At 38.3% G+C, this 16,282-nt stretch overlaps 1 long non-coding RNA gene across 1 annotated transcript; it reads right to left on the reverse strand.

The window, feature by feature from the left end:
- Window positions 1–10,277: 10,277 nt before the first annotated feature.
- Window positions 10,278–14,515, reverse strand: LOC145455591 (uncharacterized). Its single transcript, XR_013920372.1, has 2 exons — window positions 14,282–14,515; window positions 10,278–14,105 (listed from the first exon to the last, which is right to left on the reverse strand). It is a non-coding gene; the product is annotated as an uncharacterized LOC145455591 (long non-coding RNA).
- Between the last annotated feature and the right edge of the window lie 1,767 nt (window positions 14,516–16,282).

The following is a 16,282-nucleotide window of genomic DNA, read 5'->3' on the forward strand; positions in this document are numbered from 1 at the left end:
AAATAATCCACCTCAATACACATCTAACTGCACAACTAATACCATAATATAGATTGCTGGTGCACAAAATGAGCCGTGCATCAACAGAGTGTTAAAAACACGAAACCATTAAATTATAATTTTCATACACAATTGTTTTGTTCTTAATCTTCTTAGTGCAATAACTCATACGACGAGGTCTCAATATGAAATCAGTATATTATCAGCAGGATAACTTTAAGACATGCGACACGATACAGAGTGCAGTTAAACGAAAGGCAATAGAGCACAGAACGCTAAGGTATAAATACAACGCAAGACACAGCACGAGGAAATGGAGATTGGCGGTAATTACTAGTCCCAGACAAAATAGAGTGAAACGATACCAACGTAAATACACGAACATAACAAAAATAAAAACATGATAATGAATATTTATTGCAGATCAATGTGACTTCTGCTGTTCCCTTCAGATAACAGATATCACTGTAAAAATGCGAGGTTCCATCTTGCAACGTGTCATCGTATTGTTCGGTCGAAACGCAACAGGGTGATACAAATTGCTTAGTTACAAATAAAATTATATATATATTGGAGAAATAATTGGTACTTTATAAGGACGGGGTTTCGATTTCGGTTAAGAACCATTGTTCTGTAGAGACAGTGGGGCTTCCGTTCCTGCAGACTATATCATGATATCATATGATGAGTCTGGCTGAACTATGGACACATTGCTATTGCCGTAATGTTGAAATGACTTTTACGACCGGGTTAAGGGGACCTACAATCCAATATGTGTCAACTATTTGATTTTGACAGCGTGCGCTCCGCAATATGATCAGCGGCCTCGTCCTTCTCATCTGATCAGCACACGCAAGATGTAATGCAATTCACAGACACGGCCCTTTGGTGATAGTGTAAGATTTCGCCCCCCCCCCCCCCCCTATCGCCATGTAAAGAAAAAAACTATTAAAATTAGCGGAAAGAATGTTTGCAATCACAACGTTGGTATTTAAGGTTGTGAATGTTGAGAGACTTCTCAAATATGAAATGCGGACTAATGCACAGAGCAATAGTTATCAGATCAAGGTAAATCGCGGGCAGCGAGAAAAGATTTTTGATTGAATGATTTGTCAAAAATAATCATGTGCAATGGTAGTATGTAGCATATACATATTTTAACGAATTTGGTGTCTAATACCTTCTATTGCCTGACTTGGGCGAGACTCGCCAGCGTACCTGACCACAAGTTGAATCAAAAACCAAGAGCGCGGCGTAGTTCAAATTCATTTCGAGTTAAATCCAAAGTTCTAAGATCCAAATGGCATGTCACGTATGGCATTACCTTATAAGACAATAATTTAGTTCTCCATAAAGTTGTGTCTTTCTATGCGCTTTGCACAGACGCTTGACAGACAGACAGCATCACCTACAGCCTACACCAGTTACTCATAATTCAGAAACATATCCTTATCGGTACAGGGTCCGGTATTGGTAGTTCATCGGGTCTTTCTCTGTCCTTTTCCGTAAACAAGTTGTAAGAATAGCGACCAGGAGATGCGGGCACACGATAGCGTTACCGATTACCCATGCGATTACCAATTACCGTTGACACTTAGAGACATGCTAGCAAACGAGACTCTCTGCCGGTCCGCAAAGTATAATAAAATAAACTACCATAATTTCAAGATGCAAGATGTTAAAGGCCTGTTCATCGATAAAACAAATATAACAACAAATTTTAAACTCTAATGCATAACTTCGTGAGGTGTAACATTGGGCCTGGAGAGATGTTTAATTTTACTTGAAGTTCAAGCCGTATTCGTTTACTACATGCGAGCATCAATTACGAGCTGACTCGCTAAGTCGCTATGTCGTGTAGTTTGTACGATCATTCCCTTTCGATTCAATCGTTTTGTCGATGACCCGGTGTCACTGTTGCAAGGTGTTTTCGAGCCGCGTATTATATTCGTAGTACGTTTGATGACAGTGGGAAATGAACAAGGTAACACGACGGTGCTTGGTCCGACTCCGAAACGCCCCTTCTCTCGATATTGTCGAAGAGAATAATATTATTCGAGTTGGCGTATTCGGTTTATCCACGACCTTTGGCGCAAAAGACCGTAATCGACTCTCGGCGGTAGCACGTTAAAACCGCTGTACTAGAGAGTGACTTTTTGAGGACTTTGTTCGTAATCAAATACCTTCATAATGGTATTCATGTAATTTTACGGTGGTGAGTCTATGGTGAGGTGAGGTAAAGTTGCCTTGCCCAGATTATCCAGTGAACCACAGGAGCATTTTGAGGTGGGCCATAGGGCTATTTGGAAAGTTATAGATTTAGTGAAAGTTTAGTTATATTTGCTATGATGTTCGCTCAAAACATATATTCATAATATCGAAATGTAGGTAGCTTGCATCCAGCCGACTCTGATGAGACGAAGTAATACTCTGGAGTCACAATATAAAACTCAAAATTGGGCGGGGAAACGGCGTCTTCTGTCCCCCAGCTACGCCTAAACATGTTGTTTGCCGAGTCATCTTTATATTAAACTGGTGGCCAATTTCAAGAATGTAATGGTAAAAATTTTCTAATGCAACACCTGATCTTAGGGCAAGTTTTGGTTGCAGTCAAATCCGTGGAAAGTTGCACTTATTTTTCATAAAAGTTGCAATAAAAAGTTGTGCACTAAAAACGTACATTTATGGACAAGTTCCTTGAAATCATTAAGGTAAGACATACTCGAATCGATGCGTATCCAAGGCATTGTAGCAAAATCAGTAGCCTCAAAAAAATTACCTAGTGGTAATATAACTTTCGGCGGTCTAGTCTGAATATACGTCAAATTAGAAATGACCTCAAATTTAAACGACAGTGAAAAGAATCAAGCGATGTATTCACATATAGTACCAAATATTTCCAGTAAAATTTAGTTGCATAAAAAATCGAAAAGCTGCAAAATGATACTTAAAATCATGAAGAAAAGTTGCAGCATAAGATTATTCCTCCAAACAGCTTAAAGCACCATACTAAATAGCTTCTGAGTATTTAGGAAGCTGCCGGAAGCTTTAAAGAAAAAAGTTGCAAAACCTTGCCCTGTGATCACTCAATTCTTTCCTCTGCCCTGTTGAGATTGATTCAATACCAACATTGTTTGGTCCCATTTTGGAACATCGTTTTCTGTGGCATCACATTAAATTATCAACCTCACGACAAATTCAATATATGTAGTTTTCTGTGCATCTTTCTCGATGATAGCCATTCGAACTTTTCAAGTATCGACATAGATTTTTGAGGCATAAAATATCAAGCATCAGGCCGCTAGAACCTTTCCTGCATCCAAGATGTGTTGTAGGCCTACATGTATCTGTAGTACACCACCAATTAAAAGAGATCCACCTCTGATGAATAAAAAAAAAACTTTCGGCCAACACTATAAACACTTTCTGACTAAATGTACCGGGTGCACATTAGGGCTCTTCAAAAATGACTTTTTTTCTCAAATCGTACTGGCTATTTGATAAAATTGTTAGGTTACCTAATTTAAGCCTACACACAATATTTGGTTCAATTTCAGCCATTAACCGCTTTGCTACAGGAGAAGAAAGTTTCTATTTATTATATAAAAATAAATAATAAAAAATTTGAAAATTTTCTGTTCACCCCATGAAAGTGTTAGGCTGTCTATAGAAACGATCCTCACCAAATTTGGTTCAATTCCAACCAGTGGAAGCGGAGGTATTGCCGTCGAAAAATTTTGATTTGAATAAAATAGTATTTACGGTGAGCACAATTATAATAAATAAACAAAGAATCGGTCACCGTAATTACTATTTTATTCAAATCGAAATTTTTCGACGGCAATAACTCCGCTTCCACTGGTTGGAATTGAGCCAAATTTGGTGAGCATCGTTTCTATAGACAGCCTAACACTTTCATGGGCTGAACAGAAAATTTTCAAATTTTTTATTATTTATTTTTATATAATAAGTAGAAACTTTCTTCTCCTGTAGCAAAGCGGTTACTGGCGGGAATTGAACCAAATTTTGTGTGTAGGCTTAAATTAGGTAACCGAACAATTTTATCAAGTAGCCAGTACGATTTGAGAAAAAAAGTCATTTTTGAAGAGCCCTAGTGCACATGGATTATGCGAAAGCTTTGAAAATACGCTGCAGACAAGGAATGAACACATTTACCATCATTACAACCCTGAGAATGAATGTCTATTCAGAAAAGGCCTAATCCACAACTAATATGTTTAGTCATCATGAGAATGGCTCAGTAAACAACAATTTATATATTAGCCTACATTAAGGTTACCATATTTTGGAATCCGGAAAGGAGGAAACTTCTTCAAAATTTTCGAACTTAAAATATCGGAGGAAAATCCAAAAGAAATAGTGAATTTTTCCCACTTCGTGATCGGTTGACTACAAATAAAAGGTCAACGTTGCAGCTCAACTACCGAAATACACTTTCTCTTTCACATTTTACGTCGGTTGACTAAAAAATAGGTAGTCATTCTTGTTCGCACCAGGAATTCCTATTTAGCATCCTTTATGCCCATTTTCACTCGAATCTACCCACTATCTCAACTCCAAAAGCTGTAAAGGAGGACGAAGTGCCAAAAAGGAGGACATTTAGGGGTCCTCGGACGACATTTTCAGAATCCTCAAAAAGAAGGAGATATCCTCCTAAAGGATGACGCATGGTAACCCTATTTGAATACAGCCCTACATACGAGAATATATCCGTGAGAACGAGCAGTGCAAGATTTCATGATAACTTATTATAGACTGCTTCGACGTGATTGTTCAACATTGGAGGCCACGAAGAGTATAGTATACACTTAAATTCTAGTGCAGACTTCTAGTCTAGTGTAAATAGGGTTCCATTTAAAACAAAATATCAATTTAAAACAAACATGTTTAAAACAAGTCCCAAAGGCGTTTTAAAGCACCGTTTGTTTTAAATGTAACCCCAAGTGTAGACTTCTAGAACTAGTACTTCTAGACTTCCTTTCAACCACGCATTGCAATTATTACAATCAACACGCCGCGCGCATTATCTCATGAGTCGCAGGTACGAAATTGAACAATTGCACAGTACGTAGAGTACAGCTCATCATTTGAATAAAGGAACGTTGAATAGGAAGGAACGGTGGAACCATGGCCGGTACAACGAAGACCAGCGCACCCGCACAAGGCACTGGCAAAAGAGTCATCTCAGTAAAGTCCATGAGAAGTGAGGCGATGCTCGACGCAGTTGAAAATCTACGAGAAAGAGGAGAACTTTGCGACTTCGAGATTCGCGCTGGCTCTGAGGTTTTCCCCGTACATCGTTTCGTGCTGCAAATATCGTCAGAGTATTTCAGGGCAATGCTTGGCGCCGACATGATCGAAGCTGCGCAGGGGTACGTGGAAATGAGAAACATCGACGAGAAAGCGGTGATGAGCTGTGTGCGGTTCATCTACACTGGGGAGATTGAAGTGGAACTTGATACCATCCACGATCTCCTTAACGCCTCTCATCTCATGCAGCTCGATGAGGTCAAGTCCGTAGTTTTTGAGTATTGCATTGGCGAGATGACAGCAGACAATTGTTTGGATATTCTCGCGCTATCGAAACAGTTCATATACGAAAAAGCTTCCAAAGAAGTGATAAAATACATCTCGTCCAATATATCAATGTTCGCCCTTACGAGTGCGTTCACCAAAATGGAAAAAGAAGATGTGGATTCGGTCATGTTATGTGACACCGCGAGTTCCAATGCAGCTTCATTGTGGAGAGCAGTCACCCGCTGGATAAACGACGATGAAGGAGCGCGATCCCGTTATACTCCTAGTTTCTTGGCTCTAATAAACGAGTCTGATCTTGGCTGCCTTTTCGATCAGCTGATAGCATGCAGTTACGTGTTGTCTAGTGATGAATGTAGGACTTTCTTAACTCGATCTGTTGTCCTTGCTGCAAGAAATCTGAAGTATTTGAAGACTCGTTTGAACACCGATAATTGTCTTCTAATCAAAGGCATCATGGACAGATATTGTGATGCAAATGATTTCGATATGGAAGGTTTCAATGAAGTTATATTTTCCTTCGTAGCAGCAAACATCGAAAGCATGTATGATTGCCCTTATTTTTTACACTACGCCATGGATGACTTGCTGTGCCTATTGGGGTCCAAACAAGTGAGCCTTCTAACACCAGAGATTCGCTGGACAGTCATTGTGAGATGGTCCAGCGATCAAAGAAGACCCATCCATGGTTTCTTGACGTTGTTCAAAGAGGTTGATTTGTTGAAACTTCCAATAAGCCTCATTGAACGCGAAGTGTGGCCGAATTACGACGTACAGTTGTCCAGTGCCTGCAAGGATATGATAATACAAGCGATATGCATCCGTGCGAAGAGAAACGAGAGTAAAGTAGGCAAGACCTTTCACCCTTATGTTTCGGTCAAACGTCTGAAAAAGTAGGCAGTCTTCAGGTTACTGATATGCGTAGCGCTGCACTCGCTGTACAGTGTACATGTGTACAATGTTCACGGCCTTTCACGTGTCCTTCCAATAAACCTTCTTGTTTAAGTCTTCCATGTTTGTTTTTCGATGCTGGGTTTACTGCGACTACATCTAAACTGGTAATATAAGATCTGACTGCACATTCTGTGCCATTGTCGAGTACCTTTTTATGGCACGCATAAACGCCAAGCCGACGTTGTGACAATGCATATGTAGGTAGAAAGAGTGGGCCTCTAGCAGAGGCGGCAACTTCTCCGGTCGGCGAGCCTGAGATATGGGAAAATGAAGTACTTATGACCGGATTACAAAATCTATACATTGATCGCGTATTTATCCTCGTCGTATTTAATATAAACTTTCAAAGCGTAGAGAACAAAAACGGTAATAAATGAGAATATTAACCGGATGTACTTCAATAGCTGTTGAAGTCAATCAGACATCTGTGACCGATCAAAGTTGTCAACAACTTCTTTGAACTCTGGCTACATTTCGGATGTAGAAACTTTACGTAAAGACTGCACGCAACCATCAGTTCCTTTGAAACGCAGCCTCGCCTTGTTCATGTTTATTGTTCAATGTTCATGGGCAGGCCGTGTTATTTTTGGCATTTCAGGAGCCAGATGCCAAAACTGCCAAAAATAAAAATTTGAAAACGCCCAAAATAAGCAATTTTTGGCATATGCCAAAAATAACACGGTCTGCCAAATAGTGTATTTCGTTCATGGTGTTGTCTTAACAGGACCGCGTTACAAGCGAGAAGAGCGTTTGTGAAAGGCAGGTTTCTTAATCTGGGTCCAGCCCACCCATTAGGGGTGAAAGCATGGTGTCCTAAATGGTGTGAGCACAGCGAGATTGAACGGCTGGCTGCATTTGGTTTACGTCATACTTTCCATTTGTCCAAAGGCCATTTTACGGCCATTTTTGACCGGCTTGTCGAGCGCTAAATTTGATAAAACGCGTATCAATGAGAAGCTGCCGCAGTACTGATTATTAAAATATAAATTATATTCTGCTCATGGAACTGGAACCCCCAAAATCAACCACGATTTTTGTATTGTGATCGAGTTGAACATTGTGACGCAACAAACTGTCTGGCTATTTCTGAGCATCAGTCTCGTTTTGCCAGACAGTCATGTTGCGTCAATGTTCTTAAACACTCTAACCTTCTAAGGACTCTTCCATGCGAGTTGGTAATATTAAAGCCCCCTGAAGTGACAAAAGTCCTCAGAAAATATATCGGTAGTCTGAAGGAGAAATGATAGTCGGGCTACAAAATAGAATGTGTTGAGAGACAACACAGGAAACTCCTGGAAAAGGATCGGGAAGAAAATTCTTTCCGCGATGAGATCGATGGCACTGGCGAAGTGATCTCTTTTCATGATGCATGAAAGTCGGTTCGGCCCTCCAAAGATTTTGAAGCTCTGAAGACCTTTTGTAGATGACTGGCAACATTCTTTCCCTCAACGGCTACTGTTGAAGCCGATATTTCCCAGATTCGCTGGGCGATAAATGAATTTAGGAGAAACTTAGCTGACCTGAGTTTGGAAGCACTGTTACAGTGCATACGATTTAACTCTATTCAACAGCTGTAACAATCAGCTGTTGAGCGTGTTTGTTAGGCTTTTCTTTCTTTTTTTTGCTTATTGGCATCGATTCCGATGGATACTGCACATTTTGTGGTTTCGTTTGATATTAATAACCTATGAAATCGTTAGGTTTTTTCTTCTTCGTATTGTTTGTTGGCACTGATTATACGTGGATGCTGCACATTCTGTGGTATCTTTTGACAAACTAGCCCAAATAAATCGTTTTTGTGACTAATTCGACGCTGAAACTATCTATTTAGAGGACGATGCCAAAACTGCCAAAAATAAAAATCGAAAAATGCCAAAAATAAGTTATTTTTGGCAGTTTTGGCATATGCCAAAAATAACACGGCCTGTTCATGGGTGAAAAATGTTTGCTCGCAAATGGTGGTAGACCCGAACAGGACAAGTGGTTTCATGACCATCTTTCTCAGTTAGGTTGACTTGGAATCATTCTGTGACGCATGAAATTTGGCAATAACTTAGGAGTAGAATTTCACTTTCTGGATAGAAACTCTCTGCGGGCCGCCCAAACCAAATCGCAGGTTGGATCATGCCCGCAGGACAGTTCTATACCAATACCGAGAAAACCATTACCGAGAATGGACATTACCAAGAATGCCATTACCGAGAATGGACATTACCGAGAACGGACATTACCGAGAATGGTCATTACCGAGAATGGACACCACCGAGAATGGACATTACTGAGAATGGCCAATGTCAAGAATATAGATTACTGGGACTGACGTTGTCGAGAAATTTATACCTGAGCATCGATACCGAATGTGGCAACGCCGTGATGCACTCACACGACCTGTGCATATGCATAACATGCCTGCATTGCATATATTGCATTCTCGGTAATATCCATTCTCTGTCGTGTCCATTCTCAGTAATGTCCATTCTCGGTGGTGTCCATTCTCGGTAATGGCATTCTCGGTAATGATTTTCTCGGTATTGTCCGGACACCAGATTATGTTGCCGCCCATGGCCAAAAGCAGGGCGGGTAACATACGGCCCGCGGACAGTTCCTTGTCTTACATGATAAAGTGGCCTGTGGCCCCAGTCTGCCGAGATTCCCCACCGCTTACTTACTACGTCAAATTTTAGGCACTGTATGTTATTATATAAGTGTGTGCGCAGCGTGCGAAAGTGAAGCTTACGCTTAAGCTCGTCGAAGCGAGTAGACTTGTATCGGCATTAACGATGTAACCTTCTCAGACCTAGTTTTGTCAGTGGTAATCACGGAGCAGGAAAAAGTCAATCCGAATTCATCACAAGGCCGTTGGTGTAAATGTTTACCTTTTTAAGCCAGCATATGAGAATGTGTAAAACATACCAATTTCATTGATTCAACTCACGGCCTTTGCGACCGAACTTGTTGATTTATTTTTCGTCAGCGGCTACCCGACCGGTAAAAAACAGGTCGAATTTAGCTGTAGCCAGGTTGTACTTACCAAAGTGTCGTTCGGTCTGCATTCGACATAGTTCGGACATATCTGAATACGTTTGGCCATATATTGCTCAGTCAACAATTGGTTGTGTGTTTAAAAGCACCTTTTTTAGTCACAGGCAACCTTTTCACAGTGGGAAATTTTAGCTCAAATATTGGCCAAATGTGTAAGTTTTCGCCTGAATCGATGCGTCGTTTTCTGACAACATTTGAATGAATATTTATTCTATATTTCTTAGGTTGCGACCAAACATTCTTCTTTGACTTGCTGATGCGTAAAGATTATAGTAATAAATTCAATAAAAACTGAAACATCTGAGTTTTTGATCGTATGGTTCAAAGGTCGCCAGGTCGTGTGCCTTTGAACCCACCCGCTCGGGCCGATGATACGTTTGAGCAACAAAGTTTCAACGTTCACAAATATTTTTTTGAAAAGGTGGATATCCAGATATCTCTGGTGGATATTCTAATATATATTGGCGGCAGGTAGAGCCTGTATCCAAGTTTTGAGCCAGCAACAGATCCGCTGTTCTCGACTAAACATTTGGGGGCTACACTCTAAATTCGAATGCGTGCAGAGGAACGCAAACTTACACGCCAAATCCGGTTTTTTTTTAACTACCACACAACGTGCTGGAGCCGATGTGTGCCTGGCTATCCTGTGTTTAGTGGTGGTGTGTTCATGTTGACTGGTGCAGAGCTCGAAATTAAGACCAGCCATCCATGAATTTTTACTCAGCTTAGGCTCAAAAAAGATTTTATTGCAACGAAAGATCAATACAGAACATTCATTTGCAGACGAAAATGTGTGAATTTCTAGCTTGCACAATTGAAAAACTTAAGCTTTTCCAAATAGAAATAAGAACTACAGCTACAAAGTTATCATAAATCAGATACTAATTAGAGCAAAGAAACGTTTCACTAATTGGTGTAGAATTAGAATTATAGCGACACAGTTGTTTTTGCAAATTAGAATCTAATTAGAGAAAAAAAGAATTTCACAAATTGGTGTGGAAATAGAATTATAGCGACACAGTTGCAACCACAAATTACATTTGAATCAGAGCAAAGAAACATTTCACAAATTGGGATAGAATTAGAATCACAGCGACACAGTTGTTATCACAAATTAGATTCTAATTAAAGCAAAAAACATTTCAAAAATTGGAGTAGAATTACAATCCTAGCGACACGGTTGTTTTAACAAATTACTTTCTAATTAGAGCAAAGAAACATTTCACAAATTGGTATGGAATTAGAATTATAGCGACCAGTTGCAGCCACAAATTACATTTGAATCAAAGCAAAGAAGCATTTCAAAAATTGGAGTAGAATTACAATCATAGCAACACAGTTGTTTTCACAAATTAAATTCTAATTAGTGCAAAAAACATTTCATAAATTGGAGTAGAGTTAGAATCATAGCGACACAGTTCTTATCACAAATTACTTTCTAATTAGAGCAAAGAAACATTTCACAAATTGGTATGGAATAAGAATTATAGCGACCAGTTGCAGCCACAAATTACATTTGAATCAAAGCAAAGAAGCATTTCAAAAATTGGAGTAGAATTACAATCATAGCAACACAGTTGTTTTCACAAATTAAATTCTAATTAGTGCAAAAAACATTTCATAAATTGGAGTGGAGTTAGAATCATAGCGACACAGTTCTTATCACAAATTACTTTCTAATTAGAGCAAAGAAACATTTCACAAATTGGTATGGAATTAGAATTATAGCGACCAGTTGCAGCCACAAATTACATTTGAATCAAAGCAAAGAAGCATTTCAAAAATTGGAGTAGAATTACAATCATAGCAACACAGTTGTTTTCACAAATTAAATTCTAATTGGTGCAAAAAACATTTCATAAATTGGAGTAGAGTTAGAATCATAGCGACACAGTTCTTATCACAAATTACTTTCTAATTAGAGCAAAGAAACATTTCACAAATTGGTATGGAATTAGAATTATAGCGACCAGTTGCAGCCACAAATTACATTTGAATCAAAGCAAAGAAGCATTTCAAAAATTGGAGTAGAATTACAATCATAGCAACACAGTTGTTTTCACAAATTAGATTCTAATTAGTGCAAAAAACATTTCATAAATTGGAGTAGAATTACCATCACAGCAACACAGTTGTTTTCACAAATTAGATTCTAATTAGTGCAAAAAAATATTTCCCAAATTGGAGTAGAATTAAAGTCATAGCGACACAGTTGTCATCACAAATTAGATTCTAATTAGAGCAAAAAACATTTCAAAAATAGTAGAATTACAATCATAGCAACACAGTTGTTTTCACAAATTAGATTCCAATTAACGCAAAAATATTTCCCAAATTGGAGTAGAATTAGAATCATAGCGACACAGTTGTTATCACAAATTAGATTCTAATTAGAGCAAAAAAACATTTCAAAAATTGGAATAGAATTAGAATTATGGTAACACAGTTGTTTTCACAAATTAGATTCTAATTAGATCAAAAAAACATTTCCCAAATTGGAGTAGAATTAGAATTATAGCGACACAGTTGTTATCACAAATTAGATTCGAATCAGAGCAAAGTAACATTTGAAAAATTGGAGTAGAATCAGAATAATTACTGCAGTATATTTTCTGAATTAGACTTGAATCCAATTAGAGGTAGTTTTTATTTCAAATTAGAGTAGAATTAGAAATATAGCTATACGGTAGTTGTTTTCTAAATTAGATTCGATTGAGAGCAAAGAAACATTTCACAAATTAGAGTAGCATCAGAATTTATAGCTACACAGCTTTTTCCAAATTAGAGTAGAATTAGATTTGTAGCTCGTTTTTTTTTTAGAAATTAGAGTGGGATCAGAATTATAGTAACAGTTTTTTTCAAATTATAGAGTAGAATTAGAACTATAGCTACACTGTTTTTCCAAATTAGAGTAGAATTAGAATTATAGGTTCAGTTGTTTTCACAAATTAGATTCGAATGAGAGAGACGAAGCACTTCACGTATTAAAGTAGAATTGTAAATATAGCTATTTTTTTTTTCAAAATTAGAGTATAATCAGAATTTTAGCTACACATTTTCTTCACTCTAATTAGACAACTAGACTAGTACTAGAATTGTATAGTTGTCCAAGTCAGCAAACGAAACCAAAATCATTACTGGGATTTCTGGAATCTGCTCATAAAACAGAGAAGCTTGTTGGATTGAAACCCAAATTTTTGTCTCCAATCAGGACATACTGTAAAATTGACAGTATCTGGAAAACTTTTGGATATGCGGGGTCACAAACATAATAACACGCGAGAAGATCTAGCACCATCTCAAATGGTTTCGCTTTATTGTGAGACGATCCCTTTATGCGGATGCCATTCGCCACGATCCATGACTGCAGGTCACCATTTTCATGGTGCGCTAGTACGAGATGTCGAGGACTCAGCTTTGTGGCCGTTAATTGGACTGAATGGGCCTGGAATTGAAAGAAATATGTTAAGTAAAATAATATTGCCAATAATCCATGTGTGAATCGAAAGCACAAGATTTAGATTATATAGAATTGCCTTTATGGGACTTCTGCATAATGCATATTGAATAAAAATAGAGCTGAATAGGTCAATATAGGTTTTTGCCAATATGGTTTAACAAGCTTAACTCATGGAAACAAGTGATAGCAAATTCTGTCGCCACGACATGCTGTCTAGTCGTTGACATGTATGGGTTTTTCCACATAATCATAAGTTTACTAACCTTTAATGATCCATTCAGATTTGATCAGTATACCATCATACAGGTTCCTTTTGGAACGGCACAAGTATTATGTTCACATTCACAGATTCTATGCACTATATCCATGGTAGCCATCCTCATGGACGAAGTCAGGAAAACCAAAAATTACATTAGCAGCAGAAATGATTTTCTGTGGTGTGGGACGAAAACGAATTTACACCAGCTCATTCTAACTTAGATTTATAGCCTTATCAAAAATAATGATGTAATTGAAAAGCATTTAATAATCATTTAATTTTGGAGGCCTTCTTTCAGTTCGAGTGGTTATTGCACCGTCATAACGTAAACAGCGTCAATCAAAACATAGGCCTACCATATTTTCAGCACCCAAAAACAAAATGTGGCACACGTCTGAGCTCAACAGACCCCGAATTAGAACACATGTTTGTGGCGCAACTTGGAAATTAACAGACCCCCGAATTAGAACCAACTCAACATGCGCGCATGTTAAGTCATAAAATTTTCAAACAACTAGCTGTACTTTTGTGACGGTCTGTTAAGTTCAAACTTGTGCCAGATAGTGGCATGCAAAACGTCCAAGGTGTTACGGAAAACGCCGAACAATGTTTGCCGAAAAATCATGACAAGAATCGAAATCAGTACAAATCTGACAAATCAGGACGTTATGGTACATCTATGTTCATTGTTCACACAGTTCCAGGTTAATCAAGCAGCAAATCCTACAACTCACCTGAGTAAGCGTTATCGCCCTCAAATCCTGTTGTGATTCTCTTTTCAGTTACTGCATTTCGTAACTCCCTCAGGAGCATAACCGCAGCGGCTTGTTTTCTCTACAAATAAATATAAAGTAGAAGATTTGGTTGAAGGACATTCCACTTATTGCATTCCGGTTGATATGAAGGCAAGAGTTCTGACACAACAATATTTAATATATAAAATTGCAACAAAAATAAACAGGATTATCCTAATTAATTAATTCATTCTAGAATAGTTAAATAATACTAACCTCTTCATCTGTCTCTAGCTCTACTCCAAATATTTCGTAATGAGTAGTAAGTATTTCGCTTCGACACTCCTCGGAACAAACATGTGAAACCCCGCTCTGATCTATTACAAAGGCAAAGTGTTACTATAAAAGCAGCTAGGTAGTGAGCTAAGCATGCACATTGCACACACACTTCTATGTGTTATATAGAGGGAACTTGATATGAATATAAGAAGATTTATTTCACTGGATAATATTAACCCTTACGAGGAGGGCGTATCATATTTGATATGGCATGTCTCCGACACCGATTTCTCCATGTTGACACGCCCTAGACGTCGGGTACTACGTTTTTTGAAAAGCTGAGACTTTTCTGATGTATTTGGTACCTTACTCAAAAATTTTAGTTTATAAAAATAAACAAAAAATTAAAAATAAAATAAAATATGGTTATCACTTAAAACTTCCGGATATTTTCCGAGTGGGAAATATTGTCGGAAAATCTGTCAGAACATCAGAAGTCGACACGTACGGTTTTCTGTGTAAATTTTCACCGTTTCAAACATCAAAACGTTTTCTGGGGAGTTTTCTGAGGGGGATTTGTAAATTTTGGTCATGCTTCAGTGATTTTCAAGATCTAGGTCAAGTTCAAGTGCAAATTCAGTCGGCATATGAGTCATAAACAGGTTTACTGTGCCTGCAAATGGTTGGATATGACAAAGAAAGCATACCGCGTTGTTTTATGCCATAAACCGGACTGTAGGGGCCGATTGAGTCTTGATCATGAACTTGACCTCGATGACCACTCACTGACCACGCCCATTTGTAAATTTTATATGTATTTTCCATTTTTCGATATCTGACGAACCGCGCGGTTTACAACCATGGTTGACGGCTTGTTTGAAACCAGGCAACAGTGGCTACGCACTGAAGCATCACATTCCACTCTCTGACGCCATTCTGATGGTCAGCCTTGAAAATTGAGAGAGAGAGAGATTTTTTTGGGGGGAAAGCTTGTTTATTTAAACTTATTAAAAAACCTCAGACATGTCATGGGGTGTCGATCAAGGGTGGAATAGGTAGAGGGCTATACTCCGCCCACTTTTAAACTGGAACGGCCCAGATTCAAGACCTGGTGGGGTCACGGTGAGAATTTGAAAAGTGAAGGTCAATTCTGCAAAATATGGCCCCACCTCGTAAGGGTTAACAATAATTATTATAATAGGTTCATGAATGAAATATCATGTTTTCAACCAATGAAAATGTCATGTAATTGGAAAAACAAGTGAGTCAACTGCAAAGCAAGATCTATATAACTTGGTCAAGAATTCTAGTTGTAAACCCATATTGCATCAAGTTAGAGGATTAACTGACATTCTGAAACTCAGTTTCGATGCTACTGCAAGTTGATCTAAAAGGCAATCTATACCAATATTTCTCACACTGCTGCTTGCTGTAAGAACCCTCTTGACAACATACCGGTAATCATAACATATCGCATGTTGATATTCTTGAACGAATTACCTTCAATTATTAAAGCAATGTGTTCTCTCGTAATGCCGTACGCAATCAACATCTTCTTTATCCCTTCCGCTATGATGAGATTAGCGACACGTTCATCCACATCCACAAAGTCACTGGACTGCGACCTGTCGCTCCATTTAAATTTGACCCTTTGACCGAGAGATGTGAAGCGTGAATGAGAGAGAGAGAGAGATAGAGAGAGGGATAGCAATAGAGAAATACAGAGATGTTTATTGTTTATTCAGTCAACAGTCAAAAGCAGAATGCCCTGATAATAGCCAGGTAACACTAACGATTACTAAACAACGTACTTCAAAATTGCATGGTGATGACAATGATTGATTGATTGATTGATTTCTTCATTGCTATACTGCTGATATATCAATGATCAATAATGAGGAAACGCAATATAATGGAAGTCATAGTCAATTCAGACAATCATGTGGTAGTAACAATGATATATATAATTGGGTTGAAATGATCAATTTCTTCTGCCAG

The sequence above is a fragment of the Botryllus schlosseri genome, chromosome 14 (genome assembly GCF_051294905.1).
Source record: "Botryllus schlosseri isolate E-star chromosome 14, Bs_hap1, whole genome shotgun sequence".
Taxonomy (NCBI): domain Eukaryota; kingdom Metazoa; phylum Chordata; class Ascidiacea; order Stolidobranchia; family Styelidae; genus Botryllus; species Botryllus schlosseri.